Source organism: Canis lupus, chromosome 35 (genome assembly GCF_003254725.2).
Source record: "Canis lupus dingo isolate Sandy chromosome 35, ASM325472v2, whole genome shotgun sequence".
In the NCBI taxonomy this organism is placed as follows: domain Eukaryota; kingdom Metazoa; phylum Chordata; class Mammalia; order Carnivora; family Canidae; genus Canis; species Canis lupus.
In genome coordinates this window covers 26,486,797-26,502,610 of record NC_064277.1, presented here as the reverse complement: position 1 = coordinate 26,502,610, position 15,814 = coordinate 26,486,797, and the positions used below count along the sequence as shown (strand labels likewise).

The 15,814-nt window shown below is 48.3% G+C and overlaps 1 long non-coding RNA gene across 1 annotated transcript; it reads right to left on the bottom strand.

The window, feature by feature from the left end:
- Positions 1–6,103: 6,103 nt before the first annotated feature.
- LOC112674477 (uncharacterized) lies at positions 6,104–15,728 on the bottom strand. The gene is made up of 3 exons (XR_004812355.2): positions 15,578–15,728; positions 15,190–15,320; positions 6,104–14,627 (listed from the first exon to the last, which is right to left on the bottom strand). It is a non-coding gene; the product is annotated as an uncharacterized LOC112674477 (long non-coding RNA).
- Between the last annotated feature and the right edge of the window lie 86 nt (positions 15,729–15,814).

The window sequence follows — 15,814 nt, the reverse complement described above, 5'->3', positions numbered from 1 at the left end:
AGATGATGTATGTTACACAAAGGACAACAGACACACTGTTCTCCATCTGTGTTCACTTAACAACGCATAGTTCAAAAAAAAAAAAAAAACAACGCATAGTTCCACATTAACACATAATTTAGCTCTTGTGCTTCCAAAAATTAGTTCTTTCATATGGTTTTGTTTCAAAATCCAAAAGGTATAAAATAAGGCACCTGAAAGCCTCCCTCCCAGTTATCCAGAGTCAATGTGTTTTCTCTGACTCCTTCCACACATGTGCCACTAGAGGAGGCTCCAGAAGAAAGCACTCCCCTCACCTTGCATTTTTAAAAACATAAATGGTGATACATTTTTTGTAAGTAAGCCTTACACCCAACATGGGGCTTGAACTCACAACCCCCAGATCAAGGGTCACGTGTTCCACCGATTCAGCCAGCCGGGCACCCCATAAATGGTAATAATTTAACTTAGAGACCTCTCAATATTGGTACCTAAAGAACATACTCCTTTTTAAATACAGCTACACAGTATTTTTTTTTTGCTTGAATGTATCGAAATTAGTTTCCTTTTTTTTCTTTTTAAAGATTTTATTCATGAGAGAGAGAGAGAGAGAGAGAGAGAGAGAGGAGAGGCAGAGATACGAACAGAGGGAAAAGCAGGCTCCATGCAGGGAGACTGATGTGAGACTCGATTCTAGGTCTCCAGGATCATGCCCTGGGCCAAAGGCAGGCGCCAAACCGCTGAGCCACCCAGGGATCCCCTCAAACTTAGTTTCCAATAACATTTAGGTTGTTTCAATTTTGTTAAGTGTCTATTTTACTGACTTAAATAAAAATGTTAATTAATTTAAAATAATAAATATTTCATAGAAAATCTTATGTGTCAAGCTTTGTATTAGGCTCTGATAATAACAGTTTCAGCAAGACAAACAGGTTCTTGGGGATCCCTGGGTGGCTCAGAGGTTTGGCGCCTGGCTTTGGCCCAGGGCGCGATCCTGGAGTCCCGGGATTGAGTCCCACGTCGGGCTCCCTGCATGGAGCCTGCTTCTCCCTCCTCCTGTCTCTCTCTCTCTCTATCATAAATAAATAAATAAATCTTAAAAAAAAAAAGACAAACAGGTTCTTGCCTTCATATAAGTTATATTACGATTACCTTGCAGCTATACTCTTTCTTAAAAAAAAATATTTTATTTATTCTTGAGAGACACAGAGAGAGAGGCAGAGACACAGGCAGAGGGAGAAGCAGACTCCATGCAGGGAGCCCAATGTGGGACTTGATCCTGGAACTCCAGGATCACACCCTGAGCCAAAGGCAGACGCCCAACTGCTGAGTCACCCACGCATCCGAACAGCTATATTCTTTTTTTTTAAAAAGATTCTATTTGAGAGAAAGAGAGAGAGAGAAAGAGAGAGAGAGAGCAGAAGTGGGGTGGGAGGGTGGAGAAGCAGACTGCCTGCTGAGCACGGAGCTGGACCTGGGCTCAATCCCTGGACCCTGAGATCATGACCTGAACCAAAGGCAGGTGCTTCACCGACAGAGCCTGTTTCAAACTGTAACTATGCAGCAGGAAAGAAGCCTTCCTTCTCTTGTGTGGGTTCACTCTTGATCTGTGTTGGTGGTACAGTTTTGCTTTTGCTGTTCAACATCACATTCCTTCAGGGACATGAGGCAAAGGCAGTCTTCACAGGTGTCCAAGACACCACCCCAGACTTACCTAGACAGGTATGGTGTCTGTCCCTTCCTTATCCCTTTGCCTGGGCCCCTTCTGGGAAAACACTGAACAGAGAGAGCGTGGTGGTGTCTCCTGAGGGGAGTGGGAGGCAGCTGAAAACCAGTCCTGCAGGCGCTGGGAGGCATGGAAAGCAAGCCCCAAGCCCTTGAGCCTGGCCTCCAAGCCCCAGTGTGATCTCTTTGGACTCCACTGACAAAACACAATGGAAAGATAAGATGGCTGAGAATCTCCAGGCGATGACACAGAGCATGAGAAGCCAGACACGGCCTCCTTCTGGTATAGAGCGGTGTCCTGGCCGAGTACTCATGAAGGTCACTGCCTTCTACACTGCTGAAGTTGCTAGTTCAAGGAGCATGTGCCTTTGTCATCTTAATACACATGGACAGATTGCCCTGCACCAAGGTATATCTAACAGCCACCTCTGGAGGGCTTTGCTGAGAATTACAGGAGTGACTCCCTGTGAATGTGACCACACACACTGTGCACTCTGTGCTGTGTTAACCCTCACCTGCACGCACTTCTCTTCTGGGACTGCCTCTCAGAGTGTGAATATTAAGAGGAATTTGATGTTTCCTTTTCCACTTTTGTGGCTCTCTTTCCATAGCATCTGTGTTTAAGTTGGTCTGAATAGTCCCGGGAGACTCCGTGACTATCCACTGGCTGAACAGGGTCTAATTCATATCCATTTAAGCAGATGTTTCACAGGTAGGTGGAAGGAATGGCAACACTGCAAACCTGGCACAGCTAACCCAGCAAGCAAGCACTGTGGCCTGTGAGCATGTGTGTTGTAGTGAAGTCGGGAGTGTTCCTTTCCATAGACTGGGGTGCTTACAGAAGTGACACACAGTGGAGGAAGCATAGAGGAGAATGTGGACAACAATGTTCTACCAAAGTTTACATTTTATCCATCAACATTTCCCCTCAGTTTTGTTTCTTCCTTGTCGCTATTCTGAAATTCACCCATAGTTTCCTCTTTCATTAAAGAAAAGCACTCAGCTTGTTATAAATCGGGTGAATCAGGCACTTAGGATAAATGGGTTGTTGTGTGGGAGAGGTGTTGCAAGCAACCCTGGGAAGGCAGATTTCAATTCAATATGAAGAGAAACCTTCTCTCCAGACGCCTGGGTGGCTCAGTGGTTGAGTGGCTGCCTTCTGCTCAGGACATGATCCTGGGGTCCTGGGATGGAGTCCCACATCGGGCTCCCTGCACGGAACCTGCTTCTCCCTCTGCCTATGTATCTGCCTCTCTCTCAAATAAATAAATAAAATCTTTTTAAAATATAGATATATATTTATTTTTTAAAGATTTTATTTATTTATTCATGAGACAGACACAGAGAGAGAGGTAGAGAAACAGGCAGAGGCTCCATTCAGGGAGCTGGATGTGGGACTCGATTCTGGGTCTCCAGGATCACCCCCTGAGCAGGAAGGCAGACGCTCCACCGCTGAGCCACCCAGACATCCCTAAATAAAAAATATATATATATTAAAAAAAAAAGGCACCTTCTCTCCATTGGAGCAGCCCACCCAGGGCCCATGGGCAGAGAGAGTGGGCTTCCCGCTCTTCCTTCCCATAGCTGGACACTCAGCAGGAGGTTAGGCTAGGTAACCCTGTGGTCCTCTCTAGCACAATATAAATCCCCCCCCCCCCGCCCCCCGTTTTGGGTCTTGTCCGCCTCTTCTCCATGCCCCTGGCACCTTCGCAGTTCTCCTACCCCAGGGCCTGATCCGCAAGTGGAGGCCCTAAAGCACCCCTGGTCTGCCCGGCAACGCTGACGTCACAGACTCGCCGCCGCGGATAATTGGTTGTTGGGCATCCAGGGGGAGGAGGCGGCGGGCTAGCAGGTGAGAGCCGTGCGGGGTCAGGTCCAGGTCGCCCGCAATGATCCGCCCCCCCGCCCCCCGTCGGTCCGGCCTGGACTTCACGCACCCACTGGGCAGCACCCCGTGACTGCCCGACGCCGGGAAGACGCGCTGATGAACCTTTTGGTGTACTGTCCTGTCGCTGCCCGGCATTTCCAGCCTTTTCCCGCAGAAATACCTGTTTGGAGGAAGGGTGGCATCCTTAGAGCTGTGGCACAGGGATATCCTGTCCCAGCACACGGAGGACCTTGCGTCTTCACTAGAGGAGGGTGTATGGAGAGGGCAGGTGCAGATTTCAGCCTGGTGTCTTGAACTGTGAACGGCTCGTGGGCTCCCGTGAGGGGTGAATGAATTAAGGGATGCGGTGCTGGGCCCTGGGGTGGCCCCTTGGGGACAGAAGAGCGCTGTGTGCAGGGTCTGTGCGCAAGGAGTGAGACCCAGGGGCAGGTGCAGAATAGAACCAGCCTGCTGAAGGGATGAGTGACAGTGGGGACCCCAGCCCCTGTATCCTACCTGCTCCAGGCTGTGGGAGGGCTTCGCGCACCCAACCCCTCGAGGTCAGCTCTCATACCTTGGCCTGGGCCCAGATCACACTAGTTTCTTCACTCGCACATTCGCACAGTCGTGTTTCTGAATTCTGGGCGAAGGACTTTGGGTGCTGCTGAGGAACCCAGGGGTCTGCTGGACTGTAAGGAGCTGTCCTGATGGTTGGGTGGGCTTTGCTGCTTTCCAGGGGCCAGCACAAAGGTAGGTCACTGGAGCCCTGTCTACTCCCCTCTCTCTTCCTCTTCCTCACTGCACACTTCCACAGTTTCCAGGACTCCTGTATCCTGGAAAGCCCTGCGTGTGTACCATTATCCTTCCTGCTCCCAGAAAGGGACCCACCACGTGGGGTCTGTGTGTGTGTGCACTCCTACAGCGCCCACCTGGGGGCTGCTCCACCATCCTTCAGTGCAAATGAGGAAGCCCAGACCCAGAGTTTAAAAACTCGAGCCAAATCAGGGGCACTTGAGTGATTCAGTTGTTTAAGCCTCTGACTCTTGATTTTGGTTGAGGTCCTGGTCTCACGGTCCTGACATCCAGTCCTATTTGGCCTCCACCCTAAGTACAGAATGGCCTGAGATTCTCTCTCTCTCTCCCTCTGCCCCTCACCATCCCCTCTCAAATAAATGAGTACATCTTAAAAAAAAAAAAAAAAAAAAGACTTGAGCCCAATCAACTTGAACTAAACAAAAAAGACTTTTGTTGAGTGAATGTTTGACAGCCATATTGGCCAGCCAGGTATTTGGCTCCCACCTGCCCTTGGTGGTCAGCAACATGAGGAATGGTTGGTATTACGAAGTCAGTCACCCCATGAAGGAGGTAAACATAGTTACAGCTTTATCCCAGAAAAAGTATTTGTGAGAGTGGGGGTAACTATATTAATATGTTCGAGTATAAGATTTTTAATATGCTTCTTGAAACTGCTGATGCAGTAACTGACCTGCTGACACCCCAAGAGTCCAGCCTGCTCAGTTAACCTGTTAATGCTACTCCCAGGAGTAGGAGGAGGGCCTGGCCATCATGAGGGCCTCACCAGCTAGTGAGTGACAGAGGGGATACAGGGCTGCAGACTGTGAGTGTGGAGTGGAGTGTGCACATGTGTGTGTCTGGGGTGGGTGGGGGTACACGTGGGTGCAGTGACTTTGTGTTCAGGTTATCCCAACCAGTCCAGTGGGGCTTTCTGCCCAGTCAGTGTTATCAGGGTCACACATCATTAATGCATTCAAACCAGGCTTACCAGAAACGGGAGATCTCATTTTTGTTTCTTACGCTGTTTGAAATATTTTGACAGTGAGTATATGGTCTTTATAATCTTTTTTTTTTTTTTTTTTTTTAATTTTAAGTCCCAAACCAACCAACTTGAGGAAGCTCCTTCGGGGGATGCCTGGATGGCTCAGTGGTTGAGCCTCTGCCTTTGGCTCATGGGTGTGATCCTGGAGTTCCGGGATGGAGTGCCACATTGGGCTCCCTGCGGGGAGCCTGCTTCTCCCTCTGCCTTGTCTCTGCCTCTCTCTGTGTGTCTTTCACGAATAAATAAAATCTTAAAAAAAAAAAAAAAAAAAAAGAAGCAGCAGCAGCTCCTTAGGGAAAATACTCAATTTAGGGAGGGATGGAAGGCTCGCTGGTCACTGGCGCCATCTAACGGTCACAGCAACTACTGCTCAACCACTGAGCCACCCAGGCCACCCAGGTGCCCCAATTCCTATTATAAATCAAACGTTTTAAAGATTTTATTTATTTATTTGAGAGAGAGAGAGCGCAAAAGCAGGGGGAGGAGCAGAGGGAGAAGCATATAACTGCCGAGCAGGGAGCCCAACACAGGACTCAATCCCAGGACCCCAAGATCATGACCTGAGCTGAAGGCAGATGCTTGACCTCCTGAGCCATCGAGGCGTCCCATCAAACATATTATTTTTAGTTAGTTAGTTACTTAGTTTGTTTGTTTGTTTATTTATTTATTTATTTATTATTATTTAAAATTTAAATTCAATTTGCCAACTCCATCAAACCTATTTTATTTCTTAAGATTTTATTTATTTATTCATAGAGACAGAGAGAGAGAGAGGCAGAGACACAGGCAAAGGGAGAAGCAGGCTCCATGCAGGGAGCCCAATGTGGGACTCGATCCCGGAACTCCAGGATCAGGCCCTGGGCTGAAGGCGGCACTAAACCACTGAGCCACCCAGGCCCCATCAAACCTATTTTAAATTGTAACTTCCTATACCAGTTACCACAGAGTGCTTAAGCATGTGAATAATTCCACCCCAGACTAAAGAAACTTGATATTTTAATTACTGGCCATAAGAAATATATGTATGCTTTGTTTTTTATATAATAAAAACAGCATAGATTTATTTTGCCATCTTTCTGCATTCCAGTTTTAAAACTGCCTTACCAGACTGTAAAGACTATGAAGGCTGACATCATGTCTTTTCACAAAAACAAAAATCAAAACACAAAAAACCTTGAGCCAACTTTATTTCCTTTACACACCTGTCATACTTTCAATGATGGTTATGGGAGATATCAACCAGTAATATTTTCTTAGGAGCCACTTACCAACAATGTCAACACATCGGTATGAAAACATTCTGAATCTTTTGTTTTCACTTTTCTGAGCAGACCTTTTGATAACATTCTCTTTTTCAGGTCAGAGTCCCTCCATTACGTATATATTTAAGGTTACTTATTTTTAAGTAGTATCTACACCCCAAAAGGGACTCGAACCCATAAGTTCGATCATGAGTCTCATGCTCTTTGGACTGAGCCAGCCGGGCATCTCAAGAGTCCCCTTTTGGGAACCCTCTTGCACTGTTGGTGGGAATGTGAACTGGTGCAGTCACTCTGGAAAACTGTGTGGAGGTTCCTCAAAGAGTTAAAAATAGAGCTACCCTACAACCCAGCAACTGTACTACTGTGTATTTACCCCAAAGATAGAGATGTAGTGAAAAGCCGGGACACCTGCACCCCAATGTTCATAGCAGCAATGTCCACAATAGCCAAACTGTGGAAGGAGCCTCGATGTCCTCCAACAGTTGAATGGATAAGGAAGATGTGGTATATATACAATGGAATATTACTCAGCCATCAGAAAGGACGAATACCCACCATTTGCTTCGATGTGGATGGAACTGGAGGGTATCATGCTGAGTGAAGTAAGTCAATCAGAAAAGGACAATCATCATATGGTTTCACTGATACAGGGAATATAAGAAATAGTGAAAGGGATGATAAGGGAAAGGAGGGGAACTGAGTGGGAAAAATTAGAGGGAGACAAATCATGAGAGACTCCTAACTCTGGGAAACAAAGGGTTGCAGAAGGGGAGGTGGGTGGGGTGATGGGGTAACTGGATGACGGGCACTGAGGAGGGCACTTGATGGGATGAGCCCTGGGTGTTAAACTATATGTTGACAAATTGAATTTCAAAAAACAAAACAAGGAAACAAAAAAAGAGTTCCCTTTTGATTCTAGTTTGGTGATATCAACACAAAAAAAATGCATATACAACTTACTCAATTCTACTGCCAGGAAGTGATTCTACAGGTAAACCTCATGTGTGGGAAATGACACATTTACAGTTATTCAATGCAGCGTTGTTTGTAATTGCAAAATATCATAAGGATAAAGGGCCTATTACAAATGGACTGATGGAATAAACTATGAGATAGCCATCCAGTGGAGTAGTCTTTAGCTATAATAAAGCAATAGGGGAAGCTCTCTGTGAATTAATATGGAAGATGTGCCTCAACTACAGTCTGCTGCTGTACTTACAGTCGTGAAGGGGAGACATATTTGTTTGGACAGCTGCAATCTCTCTGGAAGAACACTTAACACACCAATTGTGTCCATCATGAGGCCTGGCTAGCACATATCTTTTTTTTTTTTAAGCTTATTTATTGAAATCATCTCTACCTCCAGTGTGGGACTCGAATTCACAACCCTGAGATCAAGAGTCACTCACTGGCTTCTCTGACTGAGCCAGCCAGGGGCCCCCGGGGCATCTCTTCTGGATCCCTGTAAGGGGTCTGAGCTGAGCTATGCCCACAGTGAATTTAGGAGCAGAAAGGAGCTACCTGTTTTGGGGAGCCTCTGTGGGCTTGCAGAGTTCCCACATGTGATTATGTCAGCTCTTCGCTACAACAGCAGGAGGGATATCTTATTATCCCCACTTTAAGAATGAGGAGGGGCGCCTAGGTGGCTCAGTGGATGAAGCATCTACCTTTGGCTCAGGTCCTGGGATCAAGCCCTGTGTGGGTTCTCTGCCCAGCAGAGAGTCTGTTTCTCCTTCTGCCCTTCCCCCTGCTCTTGCACAGGCTCTCTGAAATAAACGTAATCTTAAAAAAAAAAAAAATAGAAAAGAAAAAGAAAGAAAAGAATGCGGATGGTGAGGGAGGGTGAGGGGCACAGAGGCTCAGCAGTGTTCTGTATGTCTTGGGGAGGTGGCTTCTGGGGTACTTCCTGATCAGTTTGGGACAGGGTGCAGGAGCCAAGCCCAGATCTGAGCATCTGGGGAGGTGCTCAGAGACGAGGCTTGTGGCTCTGGGCTTTCTGGATGGTTAAGGTAGAGGACAGTGGGAGTGTCCTCGCTCTGGGCTGTGAGACTGGGAAAGCTCCGTGTTTCTGTTTTTAAGTCAAGCACACATGTCCGTGAGTGCCTGCTATCTTTGTGATATTACACACAGATACTTCTTTTCTTGGAGGACTTTGTCTTAGAGGACTGGGCCATCGTTCCTCTTTCATCTACTTTTCTCCCATAACAAAATTTTAAGTACTAATATTTGTCTGTTTCAAGCTGACAGAGCACTTTTAGTGCATGTGAGCCTCATAAGCATGGAAGCAAGTGAGCAAACAGAGGATTGTCCCCACAATAGGGCAGGGGCGTCTGCCACTCGCTCACACCAGCTACTGCCTCCAAGCACATGCAGCACATGGGACTCGAGGATTTTGGGTTTTACTTTAAGTCCTCTTCCCTTTCACCTATGTTTGCTACCTCCCTTTATATCAAAGAATTGCCCATGGAACTGTCTTACAACGATGATGGCAGATATGACTATCCTACTGTTCTTGTTCTCTCCCGGTCCTCAATGCCCAGGGGAGGAAGTCATTCAGGAGTTAACCTCAAGGGGAATGGTCGTAGGAGCCCAGCCCCTTCTCGTTGTGGCTCTTTGAGCTGTTTTGTCCTCCCCTCTGAACACTTTGCTGCCAACATTAACAGCCAGGTAGTTTGCATTATTCCTCCTAAGGCCCCAAGAGTAGAAGCCATGTGACCCCAATTCCCTTGGTAAGATGTTGGTAAGAAGTCAAGGACACTTGCTTCCTGTTTTACCCGTATCATTGGACAATTTCCCCACCATGGCTTCAGTCGGGTTGGGTTTAAGGGAGAGAATGCAAGCATGGCCTCAGATCTAGGATTGGGGCATCTAGCGCAGGAGAAAGAGGAGGAAGCTCCGTCACTGGCTGTCTGCCTGACAACAACCAGGGACAATGGGGCCACCAGTCCTTTTCCTGAGGTCTGAGGGCTCTTGGTCCACCTGTCTGTCCCTCCTTTGTCTCCTCCCTGCTCCTACTTGTAATTATCCAGCAGGATGCATGTCTGCTCTCGACAAGCTGGAAATTCTCCAGCTTTGCCCCTACCTCCTAGCAGGATCTTGGGATAGGACCAGAGAGGCTGCTTCTGGTACGGCACTTTCTGAAGAGCACCAAGGCCATCCTCTGGGTGATGTGCTGTGCACAGAGGCTATGAGCTTTGTTAGTGCTGCCCCGTGGACGAGAACTTGCACGCTAGAGACTATATCTATAATGTCCTGGAGGACTCATGCAGGATGTAGATGGGTGGGCAATGTGTCTCTGGTATGGCCTGTGGAAGAAGGCACCTCACTTCACCAATGCTAGGAGAGATCTGTGACAAACATGAGGCCAGCAGGAGGTCAACAGACTTGGGACTAGGAGAGTTAAAGGCGGAGTGAAGACTGTTGAGTCAGAAGATGTTTTGTTGCTTAATCTTTCATTAAGCTTCTAAGGCACTATGCTGCGGTGGGGAGGCTGTGAGCACCTGGCTTGGGGGCCCTGCTCCCTTGGGGCTCAGGGTCTGCTTAGGAAGGCAGGCATTAAAGAAAGGGTTGTGTACTTCAAAAAGAAATTACCACTGAGCAGAGTGCTATTCAAGGTGAAGTCTGTGCTGTGGACTCTGGGTAAGTGTGAGAAATTCTGGGAAGGCTTCCTTGGGGAGGTGACTTGAGCAGTTACTGAGGTGATGGTGCCCTAGGATGGGCAGGCTGAAGAGCACATGTCCAGGCTGTTACTCCCTGAGCTGAAAGTATCTGGGTGAGTTCCAAGAACACAATCAGGCCAGTGTGGTGGGAGCACCATGAGCAAGAGGGAGGAGGACCAGACATCGGGGCTGGAGCAGGTAAGTTTGGGCAGGTTGGTCCAGCATCTGAGCTGCAGCTTTCTCATCTGAAAATGGACCATGATAGCAGCGGAGACATGGTTGGGAGGATTAAGGCAGGTAAAGTGAGTTGCTTGTAAGTTAGACAAGGAAATGTGTTTCTGTGCTGATCTAAGTGAAATAAATACTGAAAGCATCTGAGGGTGTATGAATCATGTTGACTTTCAGAATATCAGAGACACTTGGAAAGACAGAGAAGAGTGAAAACTCGGCAGCTGTTCTTTGCTCTAGATCGCTGAAAGCAGAGGCTTTCCTTTCTGCTCAGATTCGAGTCCTCCATCTGGGCCCCTGGATAGGGCGGGGCCCATCTTGCCCTGTCATTTCCATATAGGGCCATTATGAGGATCCTCCTAGTGTTTTTATAGTATTTCCATGAATAGAATCTCTAGTGTGTTGTCTCAGATTTGTTCACTTGGCTCCTAAAACATCCATTCATAAATAAATTTTCGTATTTGTCCACTCAGTTCCACACACCCTTTTCTAAAACCCACACTGCTCCAGAAATAAAAATGTTGTTTCTACCTCATTGGTGGGATGATCAGATGTGAAGCTATTTATGGTCTTTATTTACTGCACCTAATGTTAATAATCACATGCTTTGGGGTGCCTGGGTGGCTAAGTTGATTGAGCAGCTCAGGTCTCGATCTCAGGGACATGAGATGGGTCCCATGTGGGGAGCGCTCAGCAAAGTCTACTGGATTCCCTCTCCCTCTCCCTCTGCCCCTTTGGCTCAAGCTTTCTCTCTCTCAAATGAAAATATAAATCTTAAAAAATAATCATGTATTTTACTGCAGAGACAGGGTTGTGCTTATTTCGGATGTTAGCCCTGTACACATGTATCAAATAGTGGAGTTCTCAGCCTTCTGTAGTTTCTAATAGAAAAATGTGGTGGTGTGACTTTTTTTCTCTGAGAATTATTTGGATCGTGTGCTAGTGAGCTCTGAATAAATGAACAATCATTATCGATTCCTGAACTGGACATAATGAGAGAGAAATCTGTTGCAGCAAAATGAACAGACAAAACCCCTACCATCTCACTGCCCAAATGCATACGTGCATTATGATGCATATGTTTCTTGAAAAAAAAAAAAAGATACATAGCCTTCTTGGGCTGGTATGAATATTCATATCTCGTAGGTACGTAATTACATATATTTAACTCAACATAACACTTGTTTGTTGTGACGTCTTTAGAAATCCAATTCTCTTGTAGTTCCAGGAATCCAGGAATAGAAATACTACATTTGTCTGTGAGGACGGAATGCTTTCTAAATCTGTTAACCTGACCTCATATACCCTTTACAAGGAGGGAGAAACTAGGTAACTATTTTCCTTTCTGTTGTTCAGATTAAGTAGCATCTCATTACACTGTGTTCATTTATTTATTATAAAGGGCTCCCTTCTATAATAGAGATTATAGAAGAGAAATCATTTCCAGGAGCAACAGGTGGTGTCAATTTTGTATTCTGGCACTTGGCCCCAGCAGGTGTGAGACATGCTCCCCCATGACCCAGATCATCCTCTGGGTAGGGAGGTGGCTCCAGAGCAGGCCTAGGGATGTGGCTGTTATATTTCTCTGAGTTGCTCAAGTCCATCCTGGGCTTCCCTATACATGCCTGTAAAGGCTCCTAGAAATACTCTATCACGGTCTAGGCACCAAGCCCCAAGGCCAGCAGTGTCAAGAATGTACAACTGGACTAGAAGTGTGCATGGGGAGCCCAGGATGGACTTGTTGCAGAAAGGCTTCCTTAGCCCTGACCCTCTTCTGGCTCTGCAATGCTGTGAGCCTGTCCCCGGAGCCCAGGACGAGGAGATCCCGCAGGCCAGCAGGAGGGGAGGGTCAACAGGACTCTTAGTGGTGCTGCAGGATGAAGCCTGACCTGTAAATACCCCATGTTTGAATTTGAGGCTTTTGTCCTACACGGGACCCTAAATTGGAAGAGCTGTGCAGGACAGAAGGCCGTTCTTGAAGACAGGACGTCCACCCTGATGCAAGAGGACGTGACCACCCACCCTCACGCACCCATGCTCACACACACCCTCACCCACCCACTACTCACGCACCTACTGTCACGCACAAGCACCCGAATGCACTCACCCTCGCGCACACCCCCACACACCCATCCCCACACAAGCACCCTCACGTGCCCACCCTCACACACCTACTGCTCGGATATCCAACCTCACGCACACCCACCGCTCACATACCCACCCTCACCAGTTATTCGATGCTCTCTGACCTCTGACAGATGCTCGGGGTGGAAGCCAAGTCAGAGGCAGGCCTTCAGACTAAATCTCTGAACACAGTGGAGAGAATTTGGAAACAGACTACAAGGCTTGAGTTCAAATATTGGGTCTGTCAATTTCAAAGTGGGGGGGGGCGGGGGAGAGGGAGGAACCTCTGATTTGTAGTTTGTTTCCCCAAATCACCGTTTAGGGGGCTGCATACTAAGGACATTACATCTACTTTGTGTGGCTGGGCGAGAATTCAGTTGGATGCCCTCCGAAAGCACCTGGCACTCAGCCAACCAGCACTTAACTGGGCTACTTTGGTTAATATGTTTTCAGGGCATGTGAGCTATTAAGTTCTGGGCTCTACACTCTCAGTGTTGGGCATAAGGTGAGGAGAAGACGGGAAGGGAAGTGGGAGGATGGGAATAAAATGAACCAAAGATTGATCCCTTTCAAAGTGCTGAGGACAGTTAGCAAGAACTACGAAGTAGTTACAAAGGTAACACCTGTAAGACATTTGAGAGAACATTGAATAACAGCAACAAAACAGGAGCCCAAAGATTCATGGCCCCAGAGACCATTACAGCTACCATCCTCAAGTATCTTCTTCCAGCTTTTAAACATAGACACATCAAAGTTGTACAAATCTCCTGTTCTGCTTTTCTGCCTCAAACTCTCACACTTTGCCACGTTAATGTTATCAGTTGCTCTATTTAGCGTGTTTTCGTAGCTGTTCCTCGGAGTGGATGCATTCCCGTGTAGGAACCCAGCAAATACTCTGTGAGCTGGACATGGCGGTGGTTCCCTTTCTGATTTAATACCACCACAGCAGCAAATATCACCAAAATACTTTCCCGTTTCTTAGACTCACGGACTTCTTTTTTGGAGGGAGGATCTGTCCTCCCATCCCCCCCGCAACTCAGCACAGCCTAGAAGTAGGGACTTGAGGGATTGCTAGAATGCAAGAGGAGGACTGGAGAACCCAGCTGTGGGCTCTGGGAGGGTGCCTCCGCAGAGAGCACCCTGCAGAGGGCATGCTGAGCCCTGGGCCAGGACCACACCGCAGTGCACACGGGATGGCCAGGCACGCTTCTTTTCTAAGCAGTGCACGTGGCATCCTGGTGTCGGTAACTGCATACCACGTGTACTCTATGTACTCACACTGGTGGGTCCTCCCAGCTGAGAGCACAGCAAGTCCCTCAGAGGACAGGTGGCTGATGCTCTGACTGGTTAGAAATCCTGCCCCACTCTCCGCTTCTCTTCTGCCCATTTCCTAGCTCACTGGATCTCAACCACTCCCTGGGGAACATTTTTAAAAAGCTGTGGGCTTTTCTTTTGTAATCACAGTGATGGGGGGGCCATGTTGGCATTTATGAATAAGGCAGAGCAATGAGATGTTCTTCCAAGCATAGCCTGCACGATGAACTGTCCCTCATCCAGAATCTCAAATGTCCCTTAGGAGATTCATGTACATGAAAACCTGTGTTTAATTATCTGAGCCTAGAAATTAATACTGTTTAAAAAATGGTATTAATATACAATGAACTTTCTAGGAATACAATTACAGTTCTGTGTTAAATGACTTTGCTACCAAGAGTTGTTCAGCATTGTGTCAAATGACTTCATTGATGGCAACATGCTGGAGGTAGCTGAGTCACTAAGTCAGCACTTGTGTCAGCATGCCCATGTCAGCTCCATGCCTGTGCGTCTGCGGACAGGTACACACATCTGCCTCCTTCCTTACAACCTGCAGGGTAGTCGGGTCTCAGTACGCACACAGTAAAATATTGCTCCTGGTATTTTATCACAGATTATTGTTTTTCATTGCCCTGTGATGATACAGATAAGGAAGCACGTTGATTTTTCATACTTATGTCTGTAGGTAGGACCTATCATCTTTGGATTTCAGCTCAGTACAGTAAAGGATTCATTGTAAGACGTTTATTACAGAAAGGGCTGGCAGCTGAGAACCTCCACTCCCATCAGTCTCACACTATTTCCGTTTTCCCTCCTCTTTACCAGGACCAGCCAGAAAGAGCTTTGTTCCCCTGTAAGGAAACACCCCCCCCCCTAGCATCCCAAACCCACACCCATGAACACACACGCACACACCGTTCCCTCCTGTGAACACACACACACATCTTCCCTCCTGTGAACATACACACTTTCTCTGCTGCAAACACACATACACCCTTCCCTCCTGTGAACACACACACACACACACGCAGCCTCCCCTCCTGTGAACACACACACACACACCCTTCCTTCCTGTGAATGCACACATACACCTTTGATCCCGTGAACACAGACCCCTACACACACACACAGCCCTACAAACACAAACAGCCCCCCGCTCCCAGCCCTACACACACACATAAACAGAGCCATCACCACCGCACAGAGCCTCGCTTAGAGCCTCACAGCCGGGAACTCACTGAGGCCCGCACCTGCAACTGCAACCTGCACCTGCCTGCAGTGCCCAGGACTCCGGGGCCGTCACCAGCAACACTGAGTCTGAGGCCCTGGGAAAGAAGGAAGGATAAGGTTGGTTGCAGCCCGCTGGAGGTCTTTGTCCCTGATGTTTTCTTCTACTGCTCCCATTTCTTTCCGGTGCCGCCTTCCCGGCTCTGGCTCCCGGTCCTTTGTCCGAGTCTCCTGCCCTGGGCTTCCCCTCTCCCCGGGAGCCTCTCGGCCCCCCACCCCCGCCCCATCCCCGCCCCCGTCTGACCAAACCGTCCCCTTCCCTCCCCCAGCGCCCCGGCCTCCGCCTCTCTCTCACCCCGACGCAGGGCACTCCGGGCCGTGCGGCCGTCCGGCTCCACCTGCGCCCCGGATCCCAGGCCCAGCACCTGCTCCTCCGCGCGGCGCCCGCACCCCCGGCCCCACCTAGCTCTCGTGCTGGCCCCCGCCGCCCGCCCCCGCCCCCGGCGCCGTGGGCGGTCCAGGGCGGGGCCGGGATCCGGGGCGGCTCCCGGGGCTCGGCTTGTGGGAGGCGCCCTCTCCTAGGTCTCCCCCT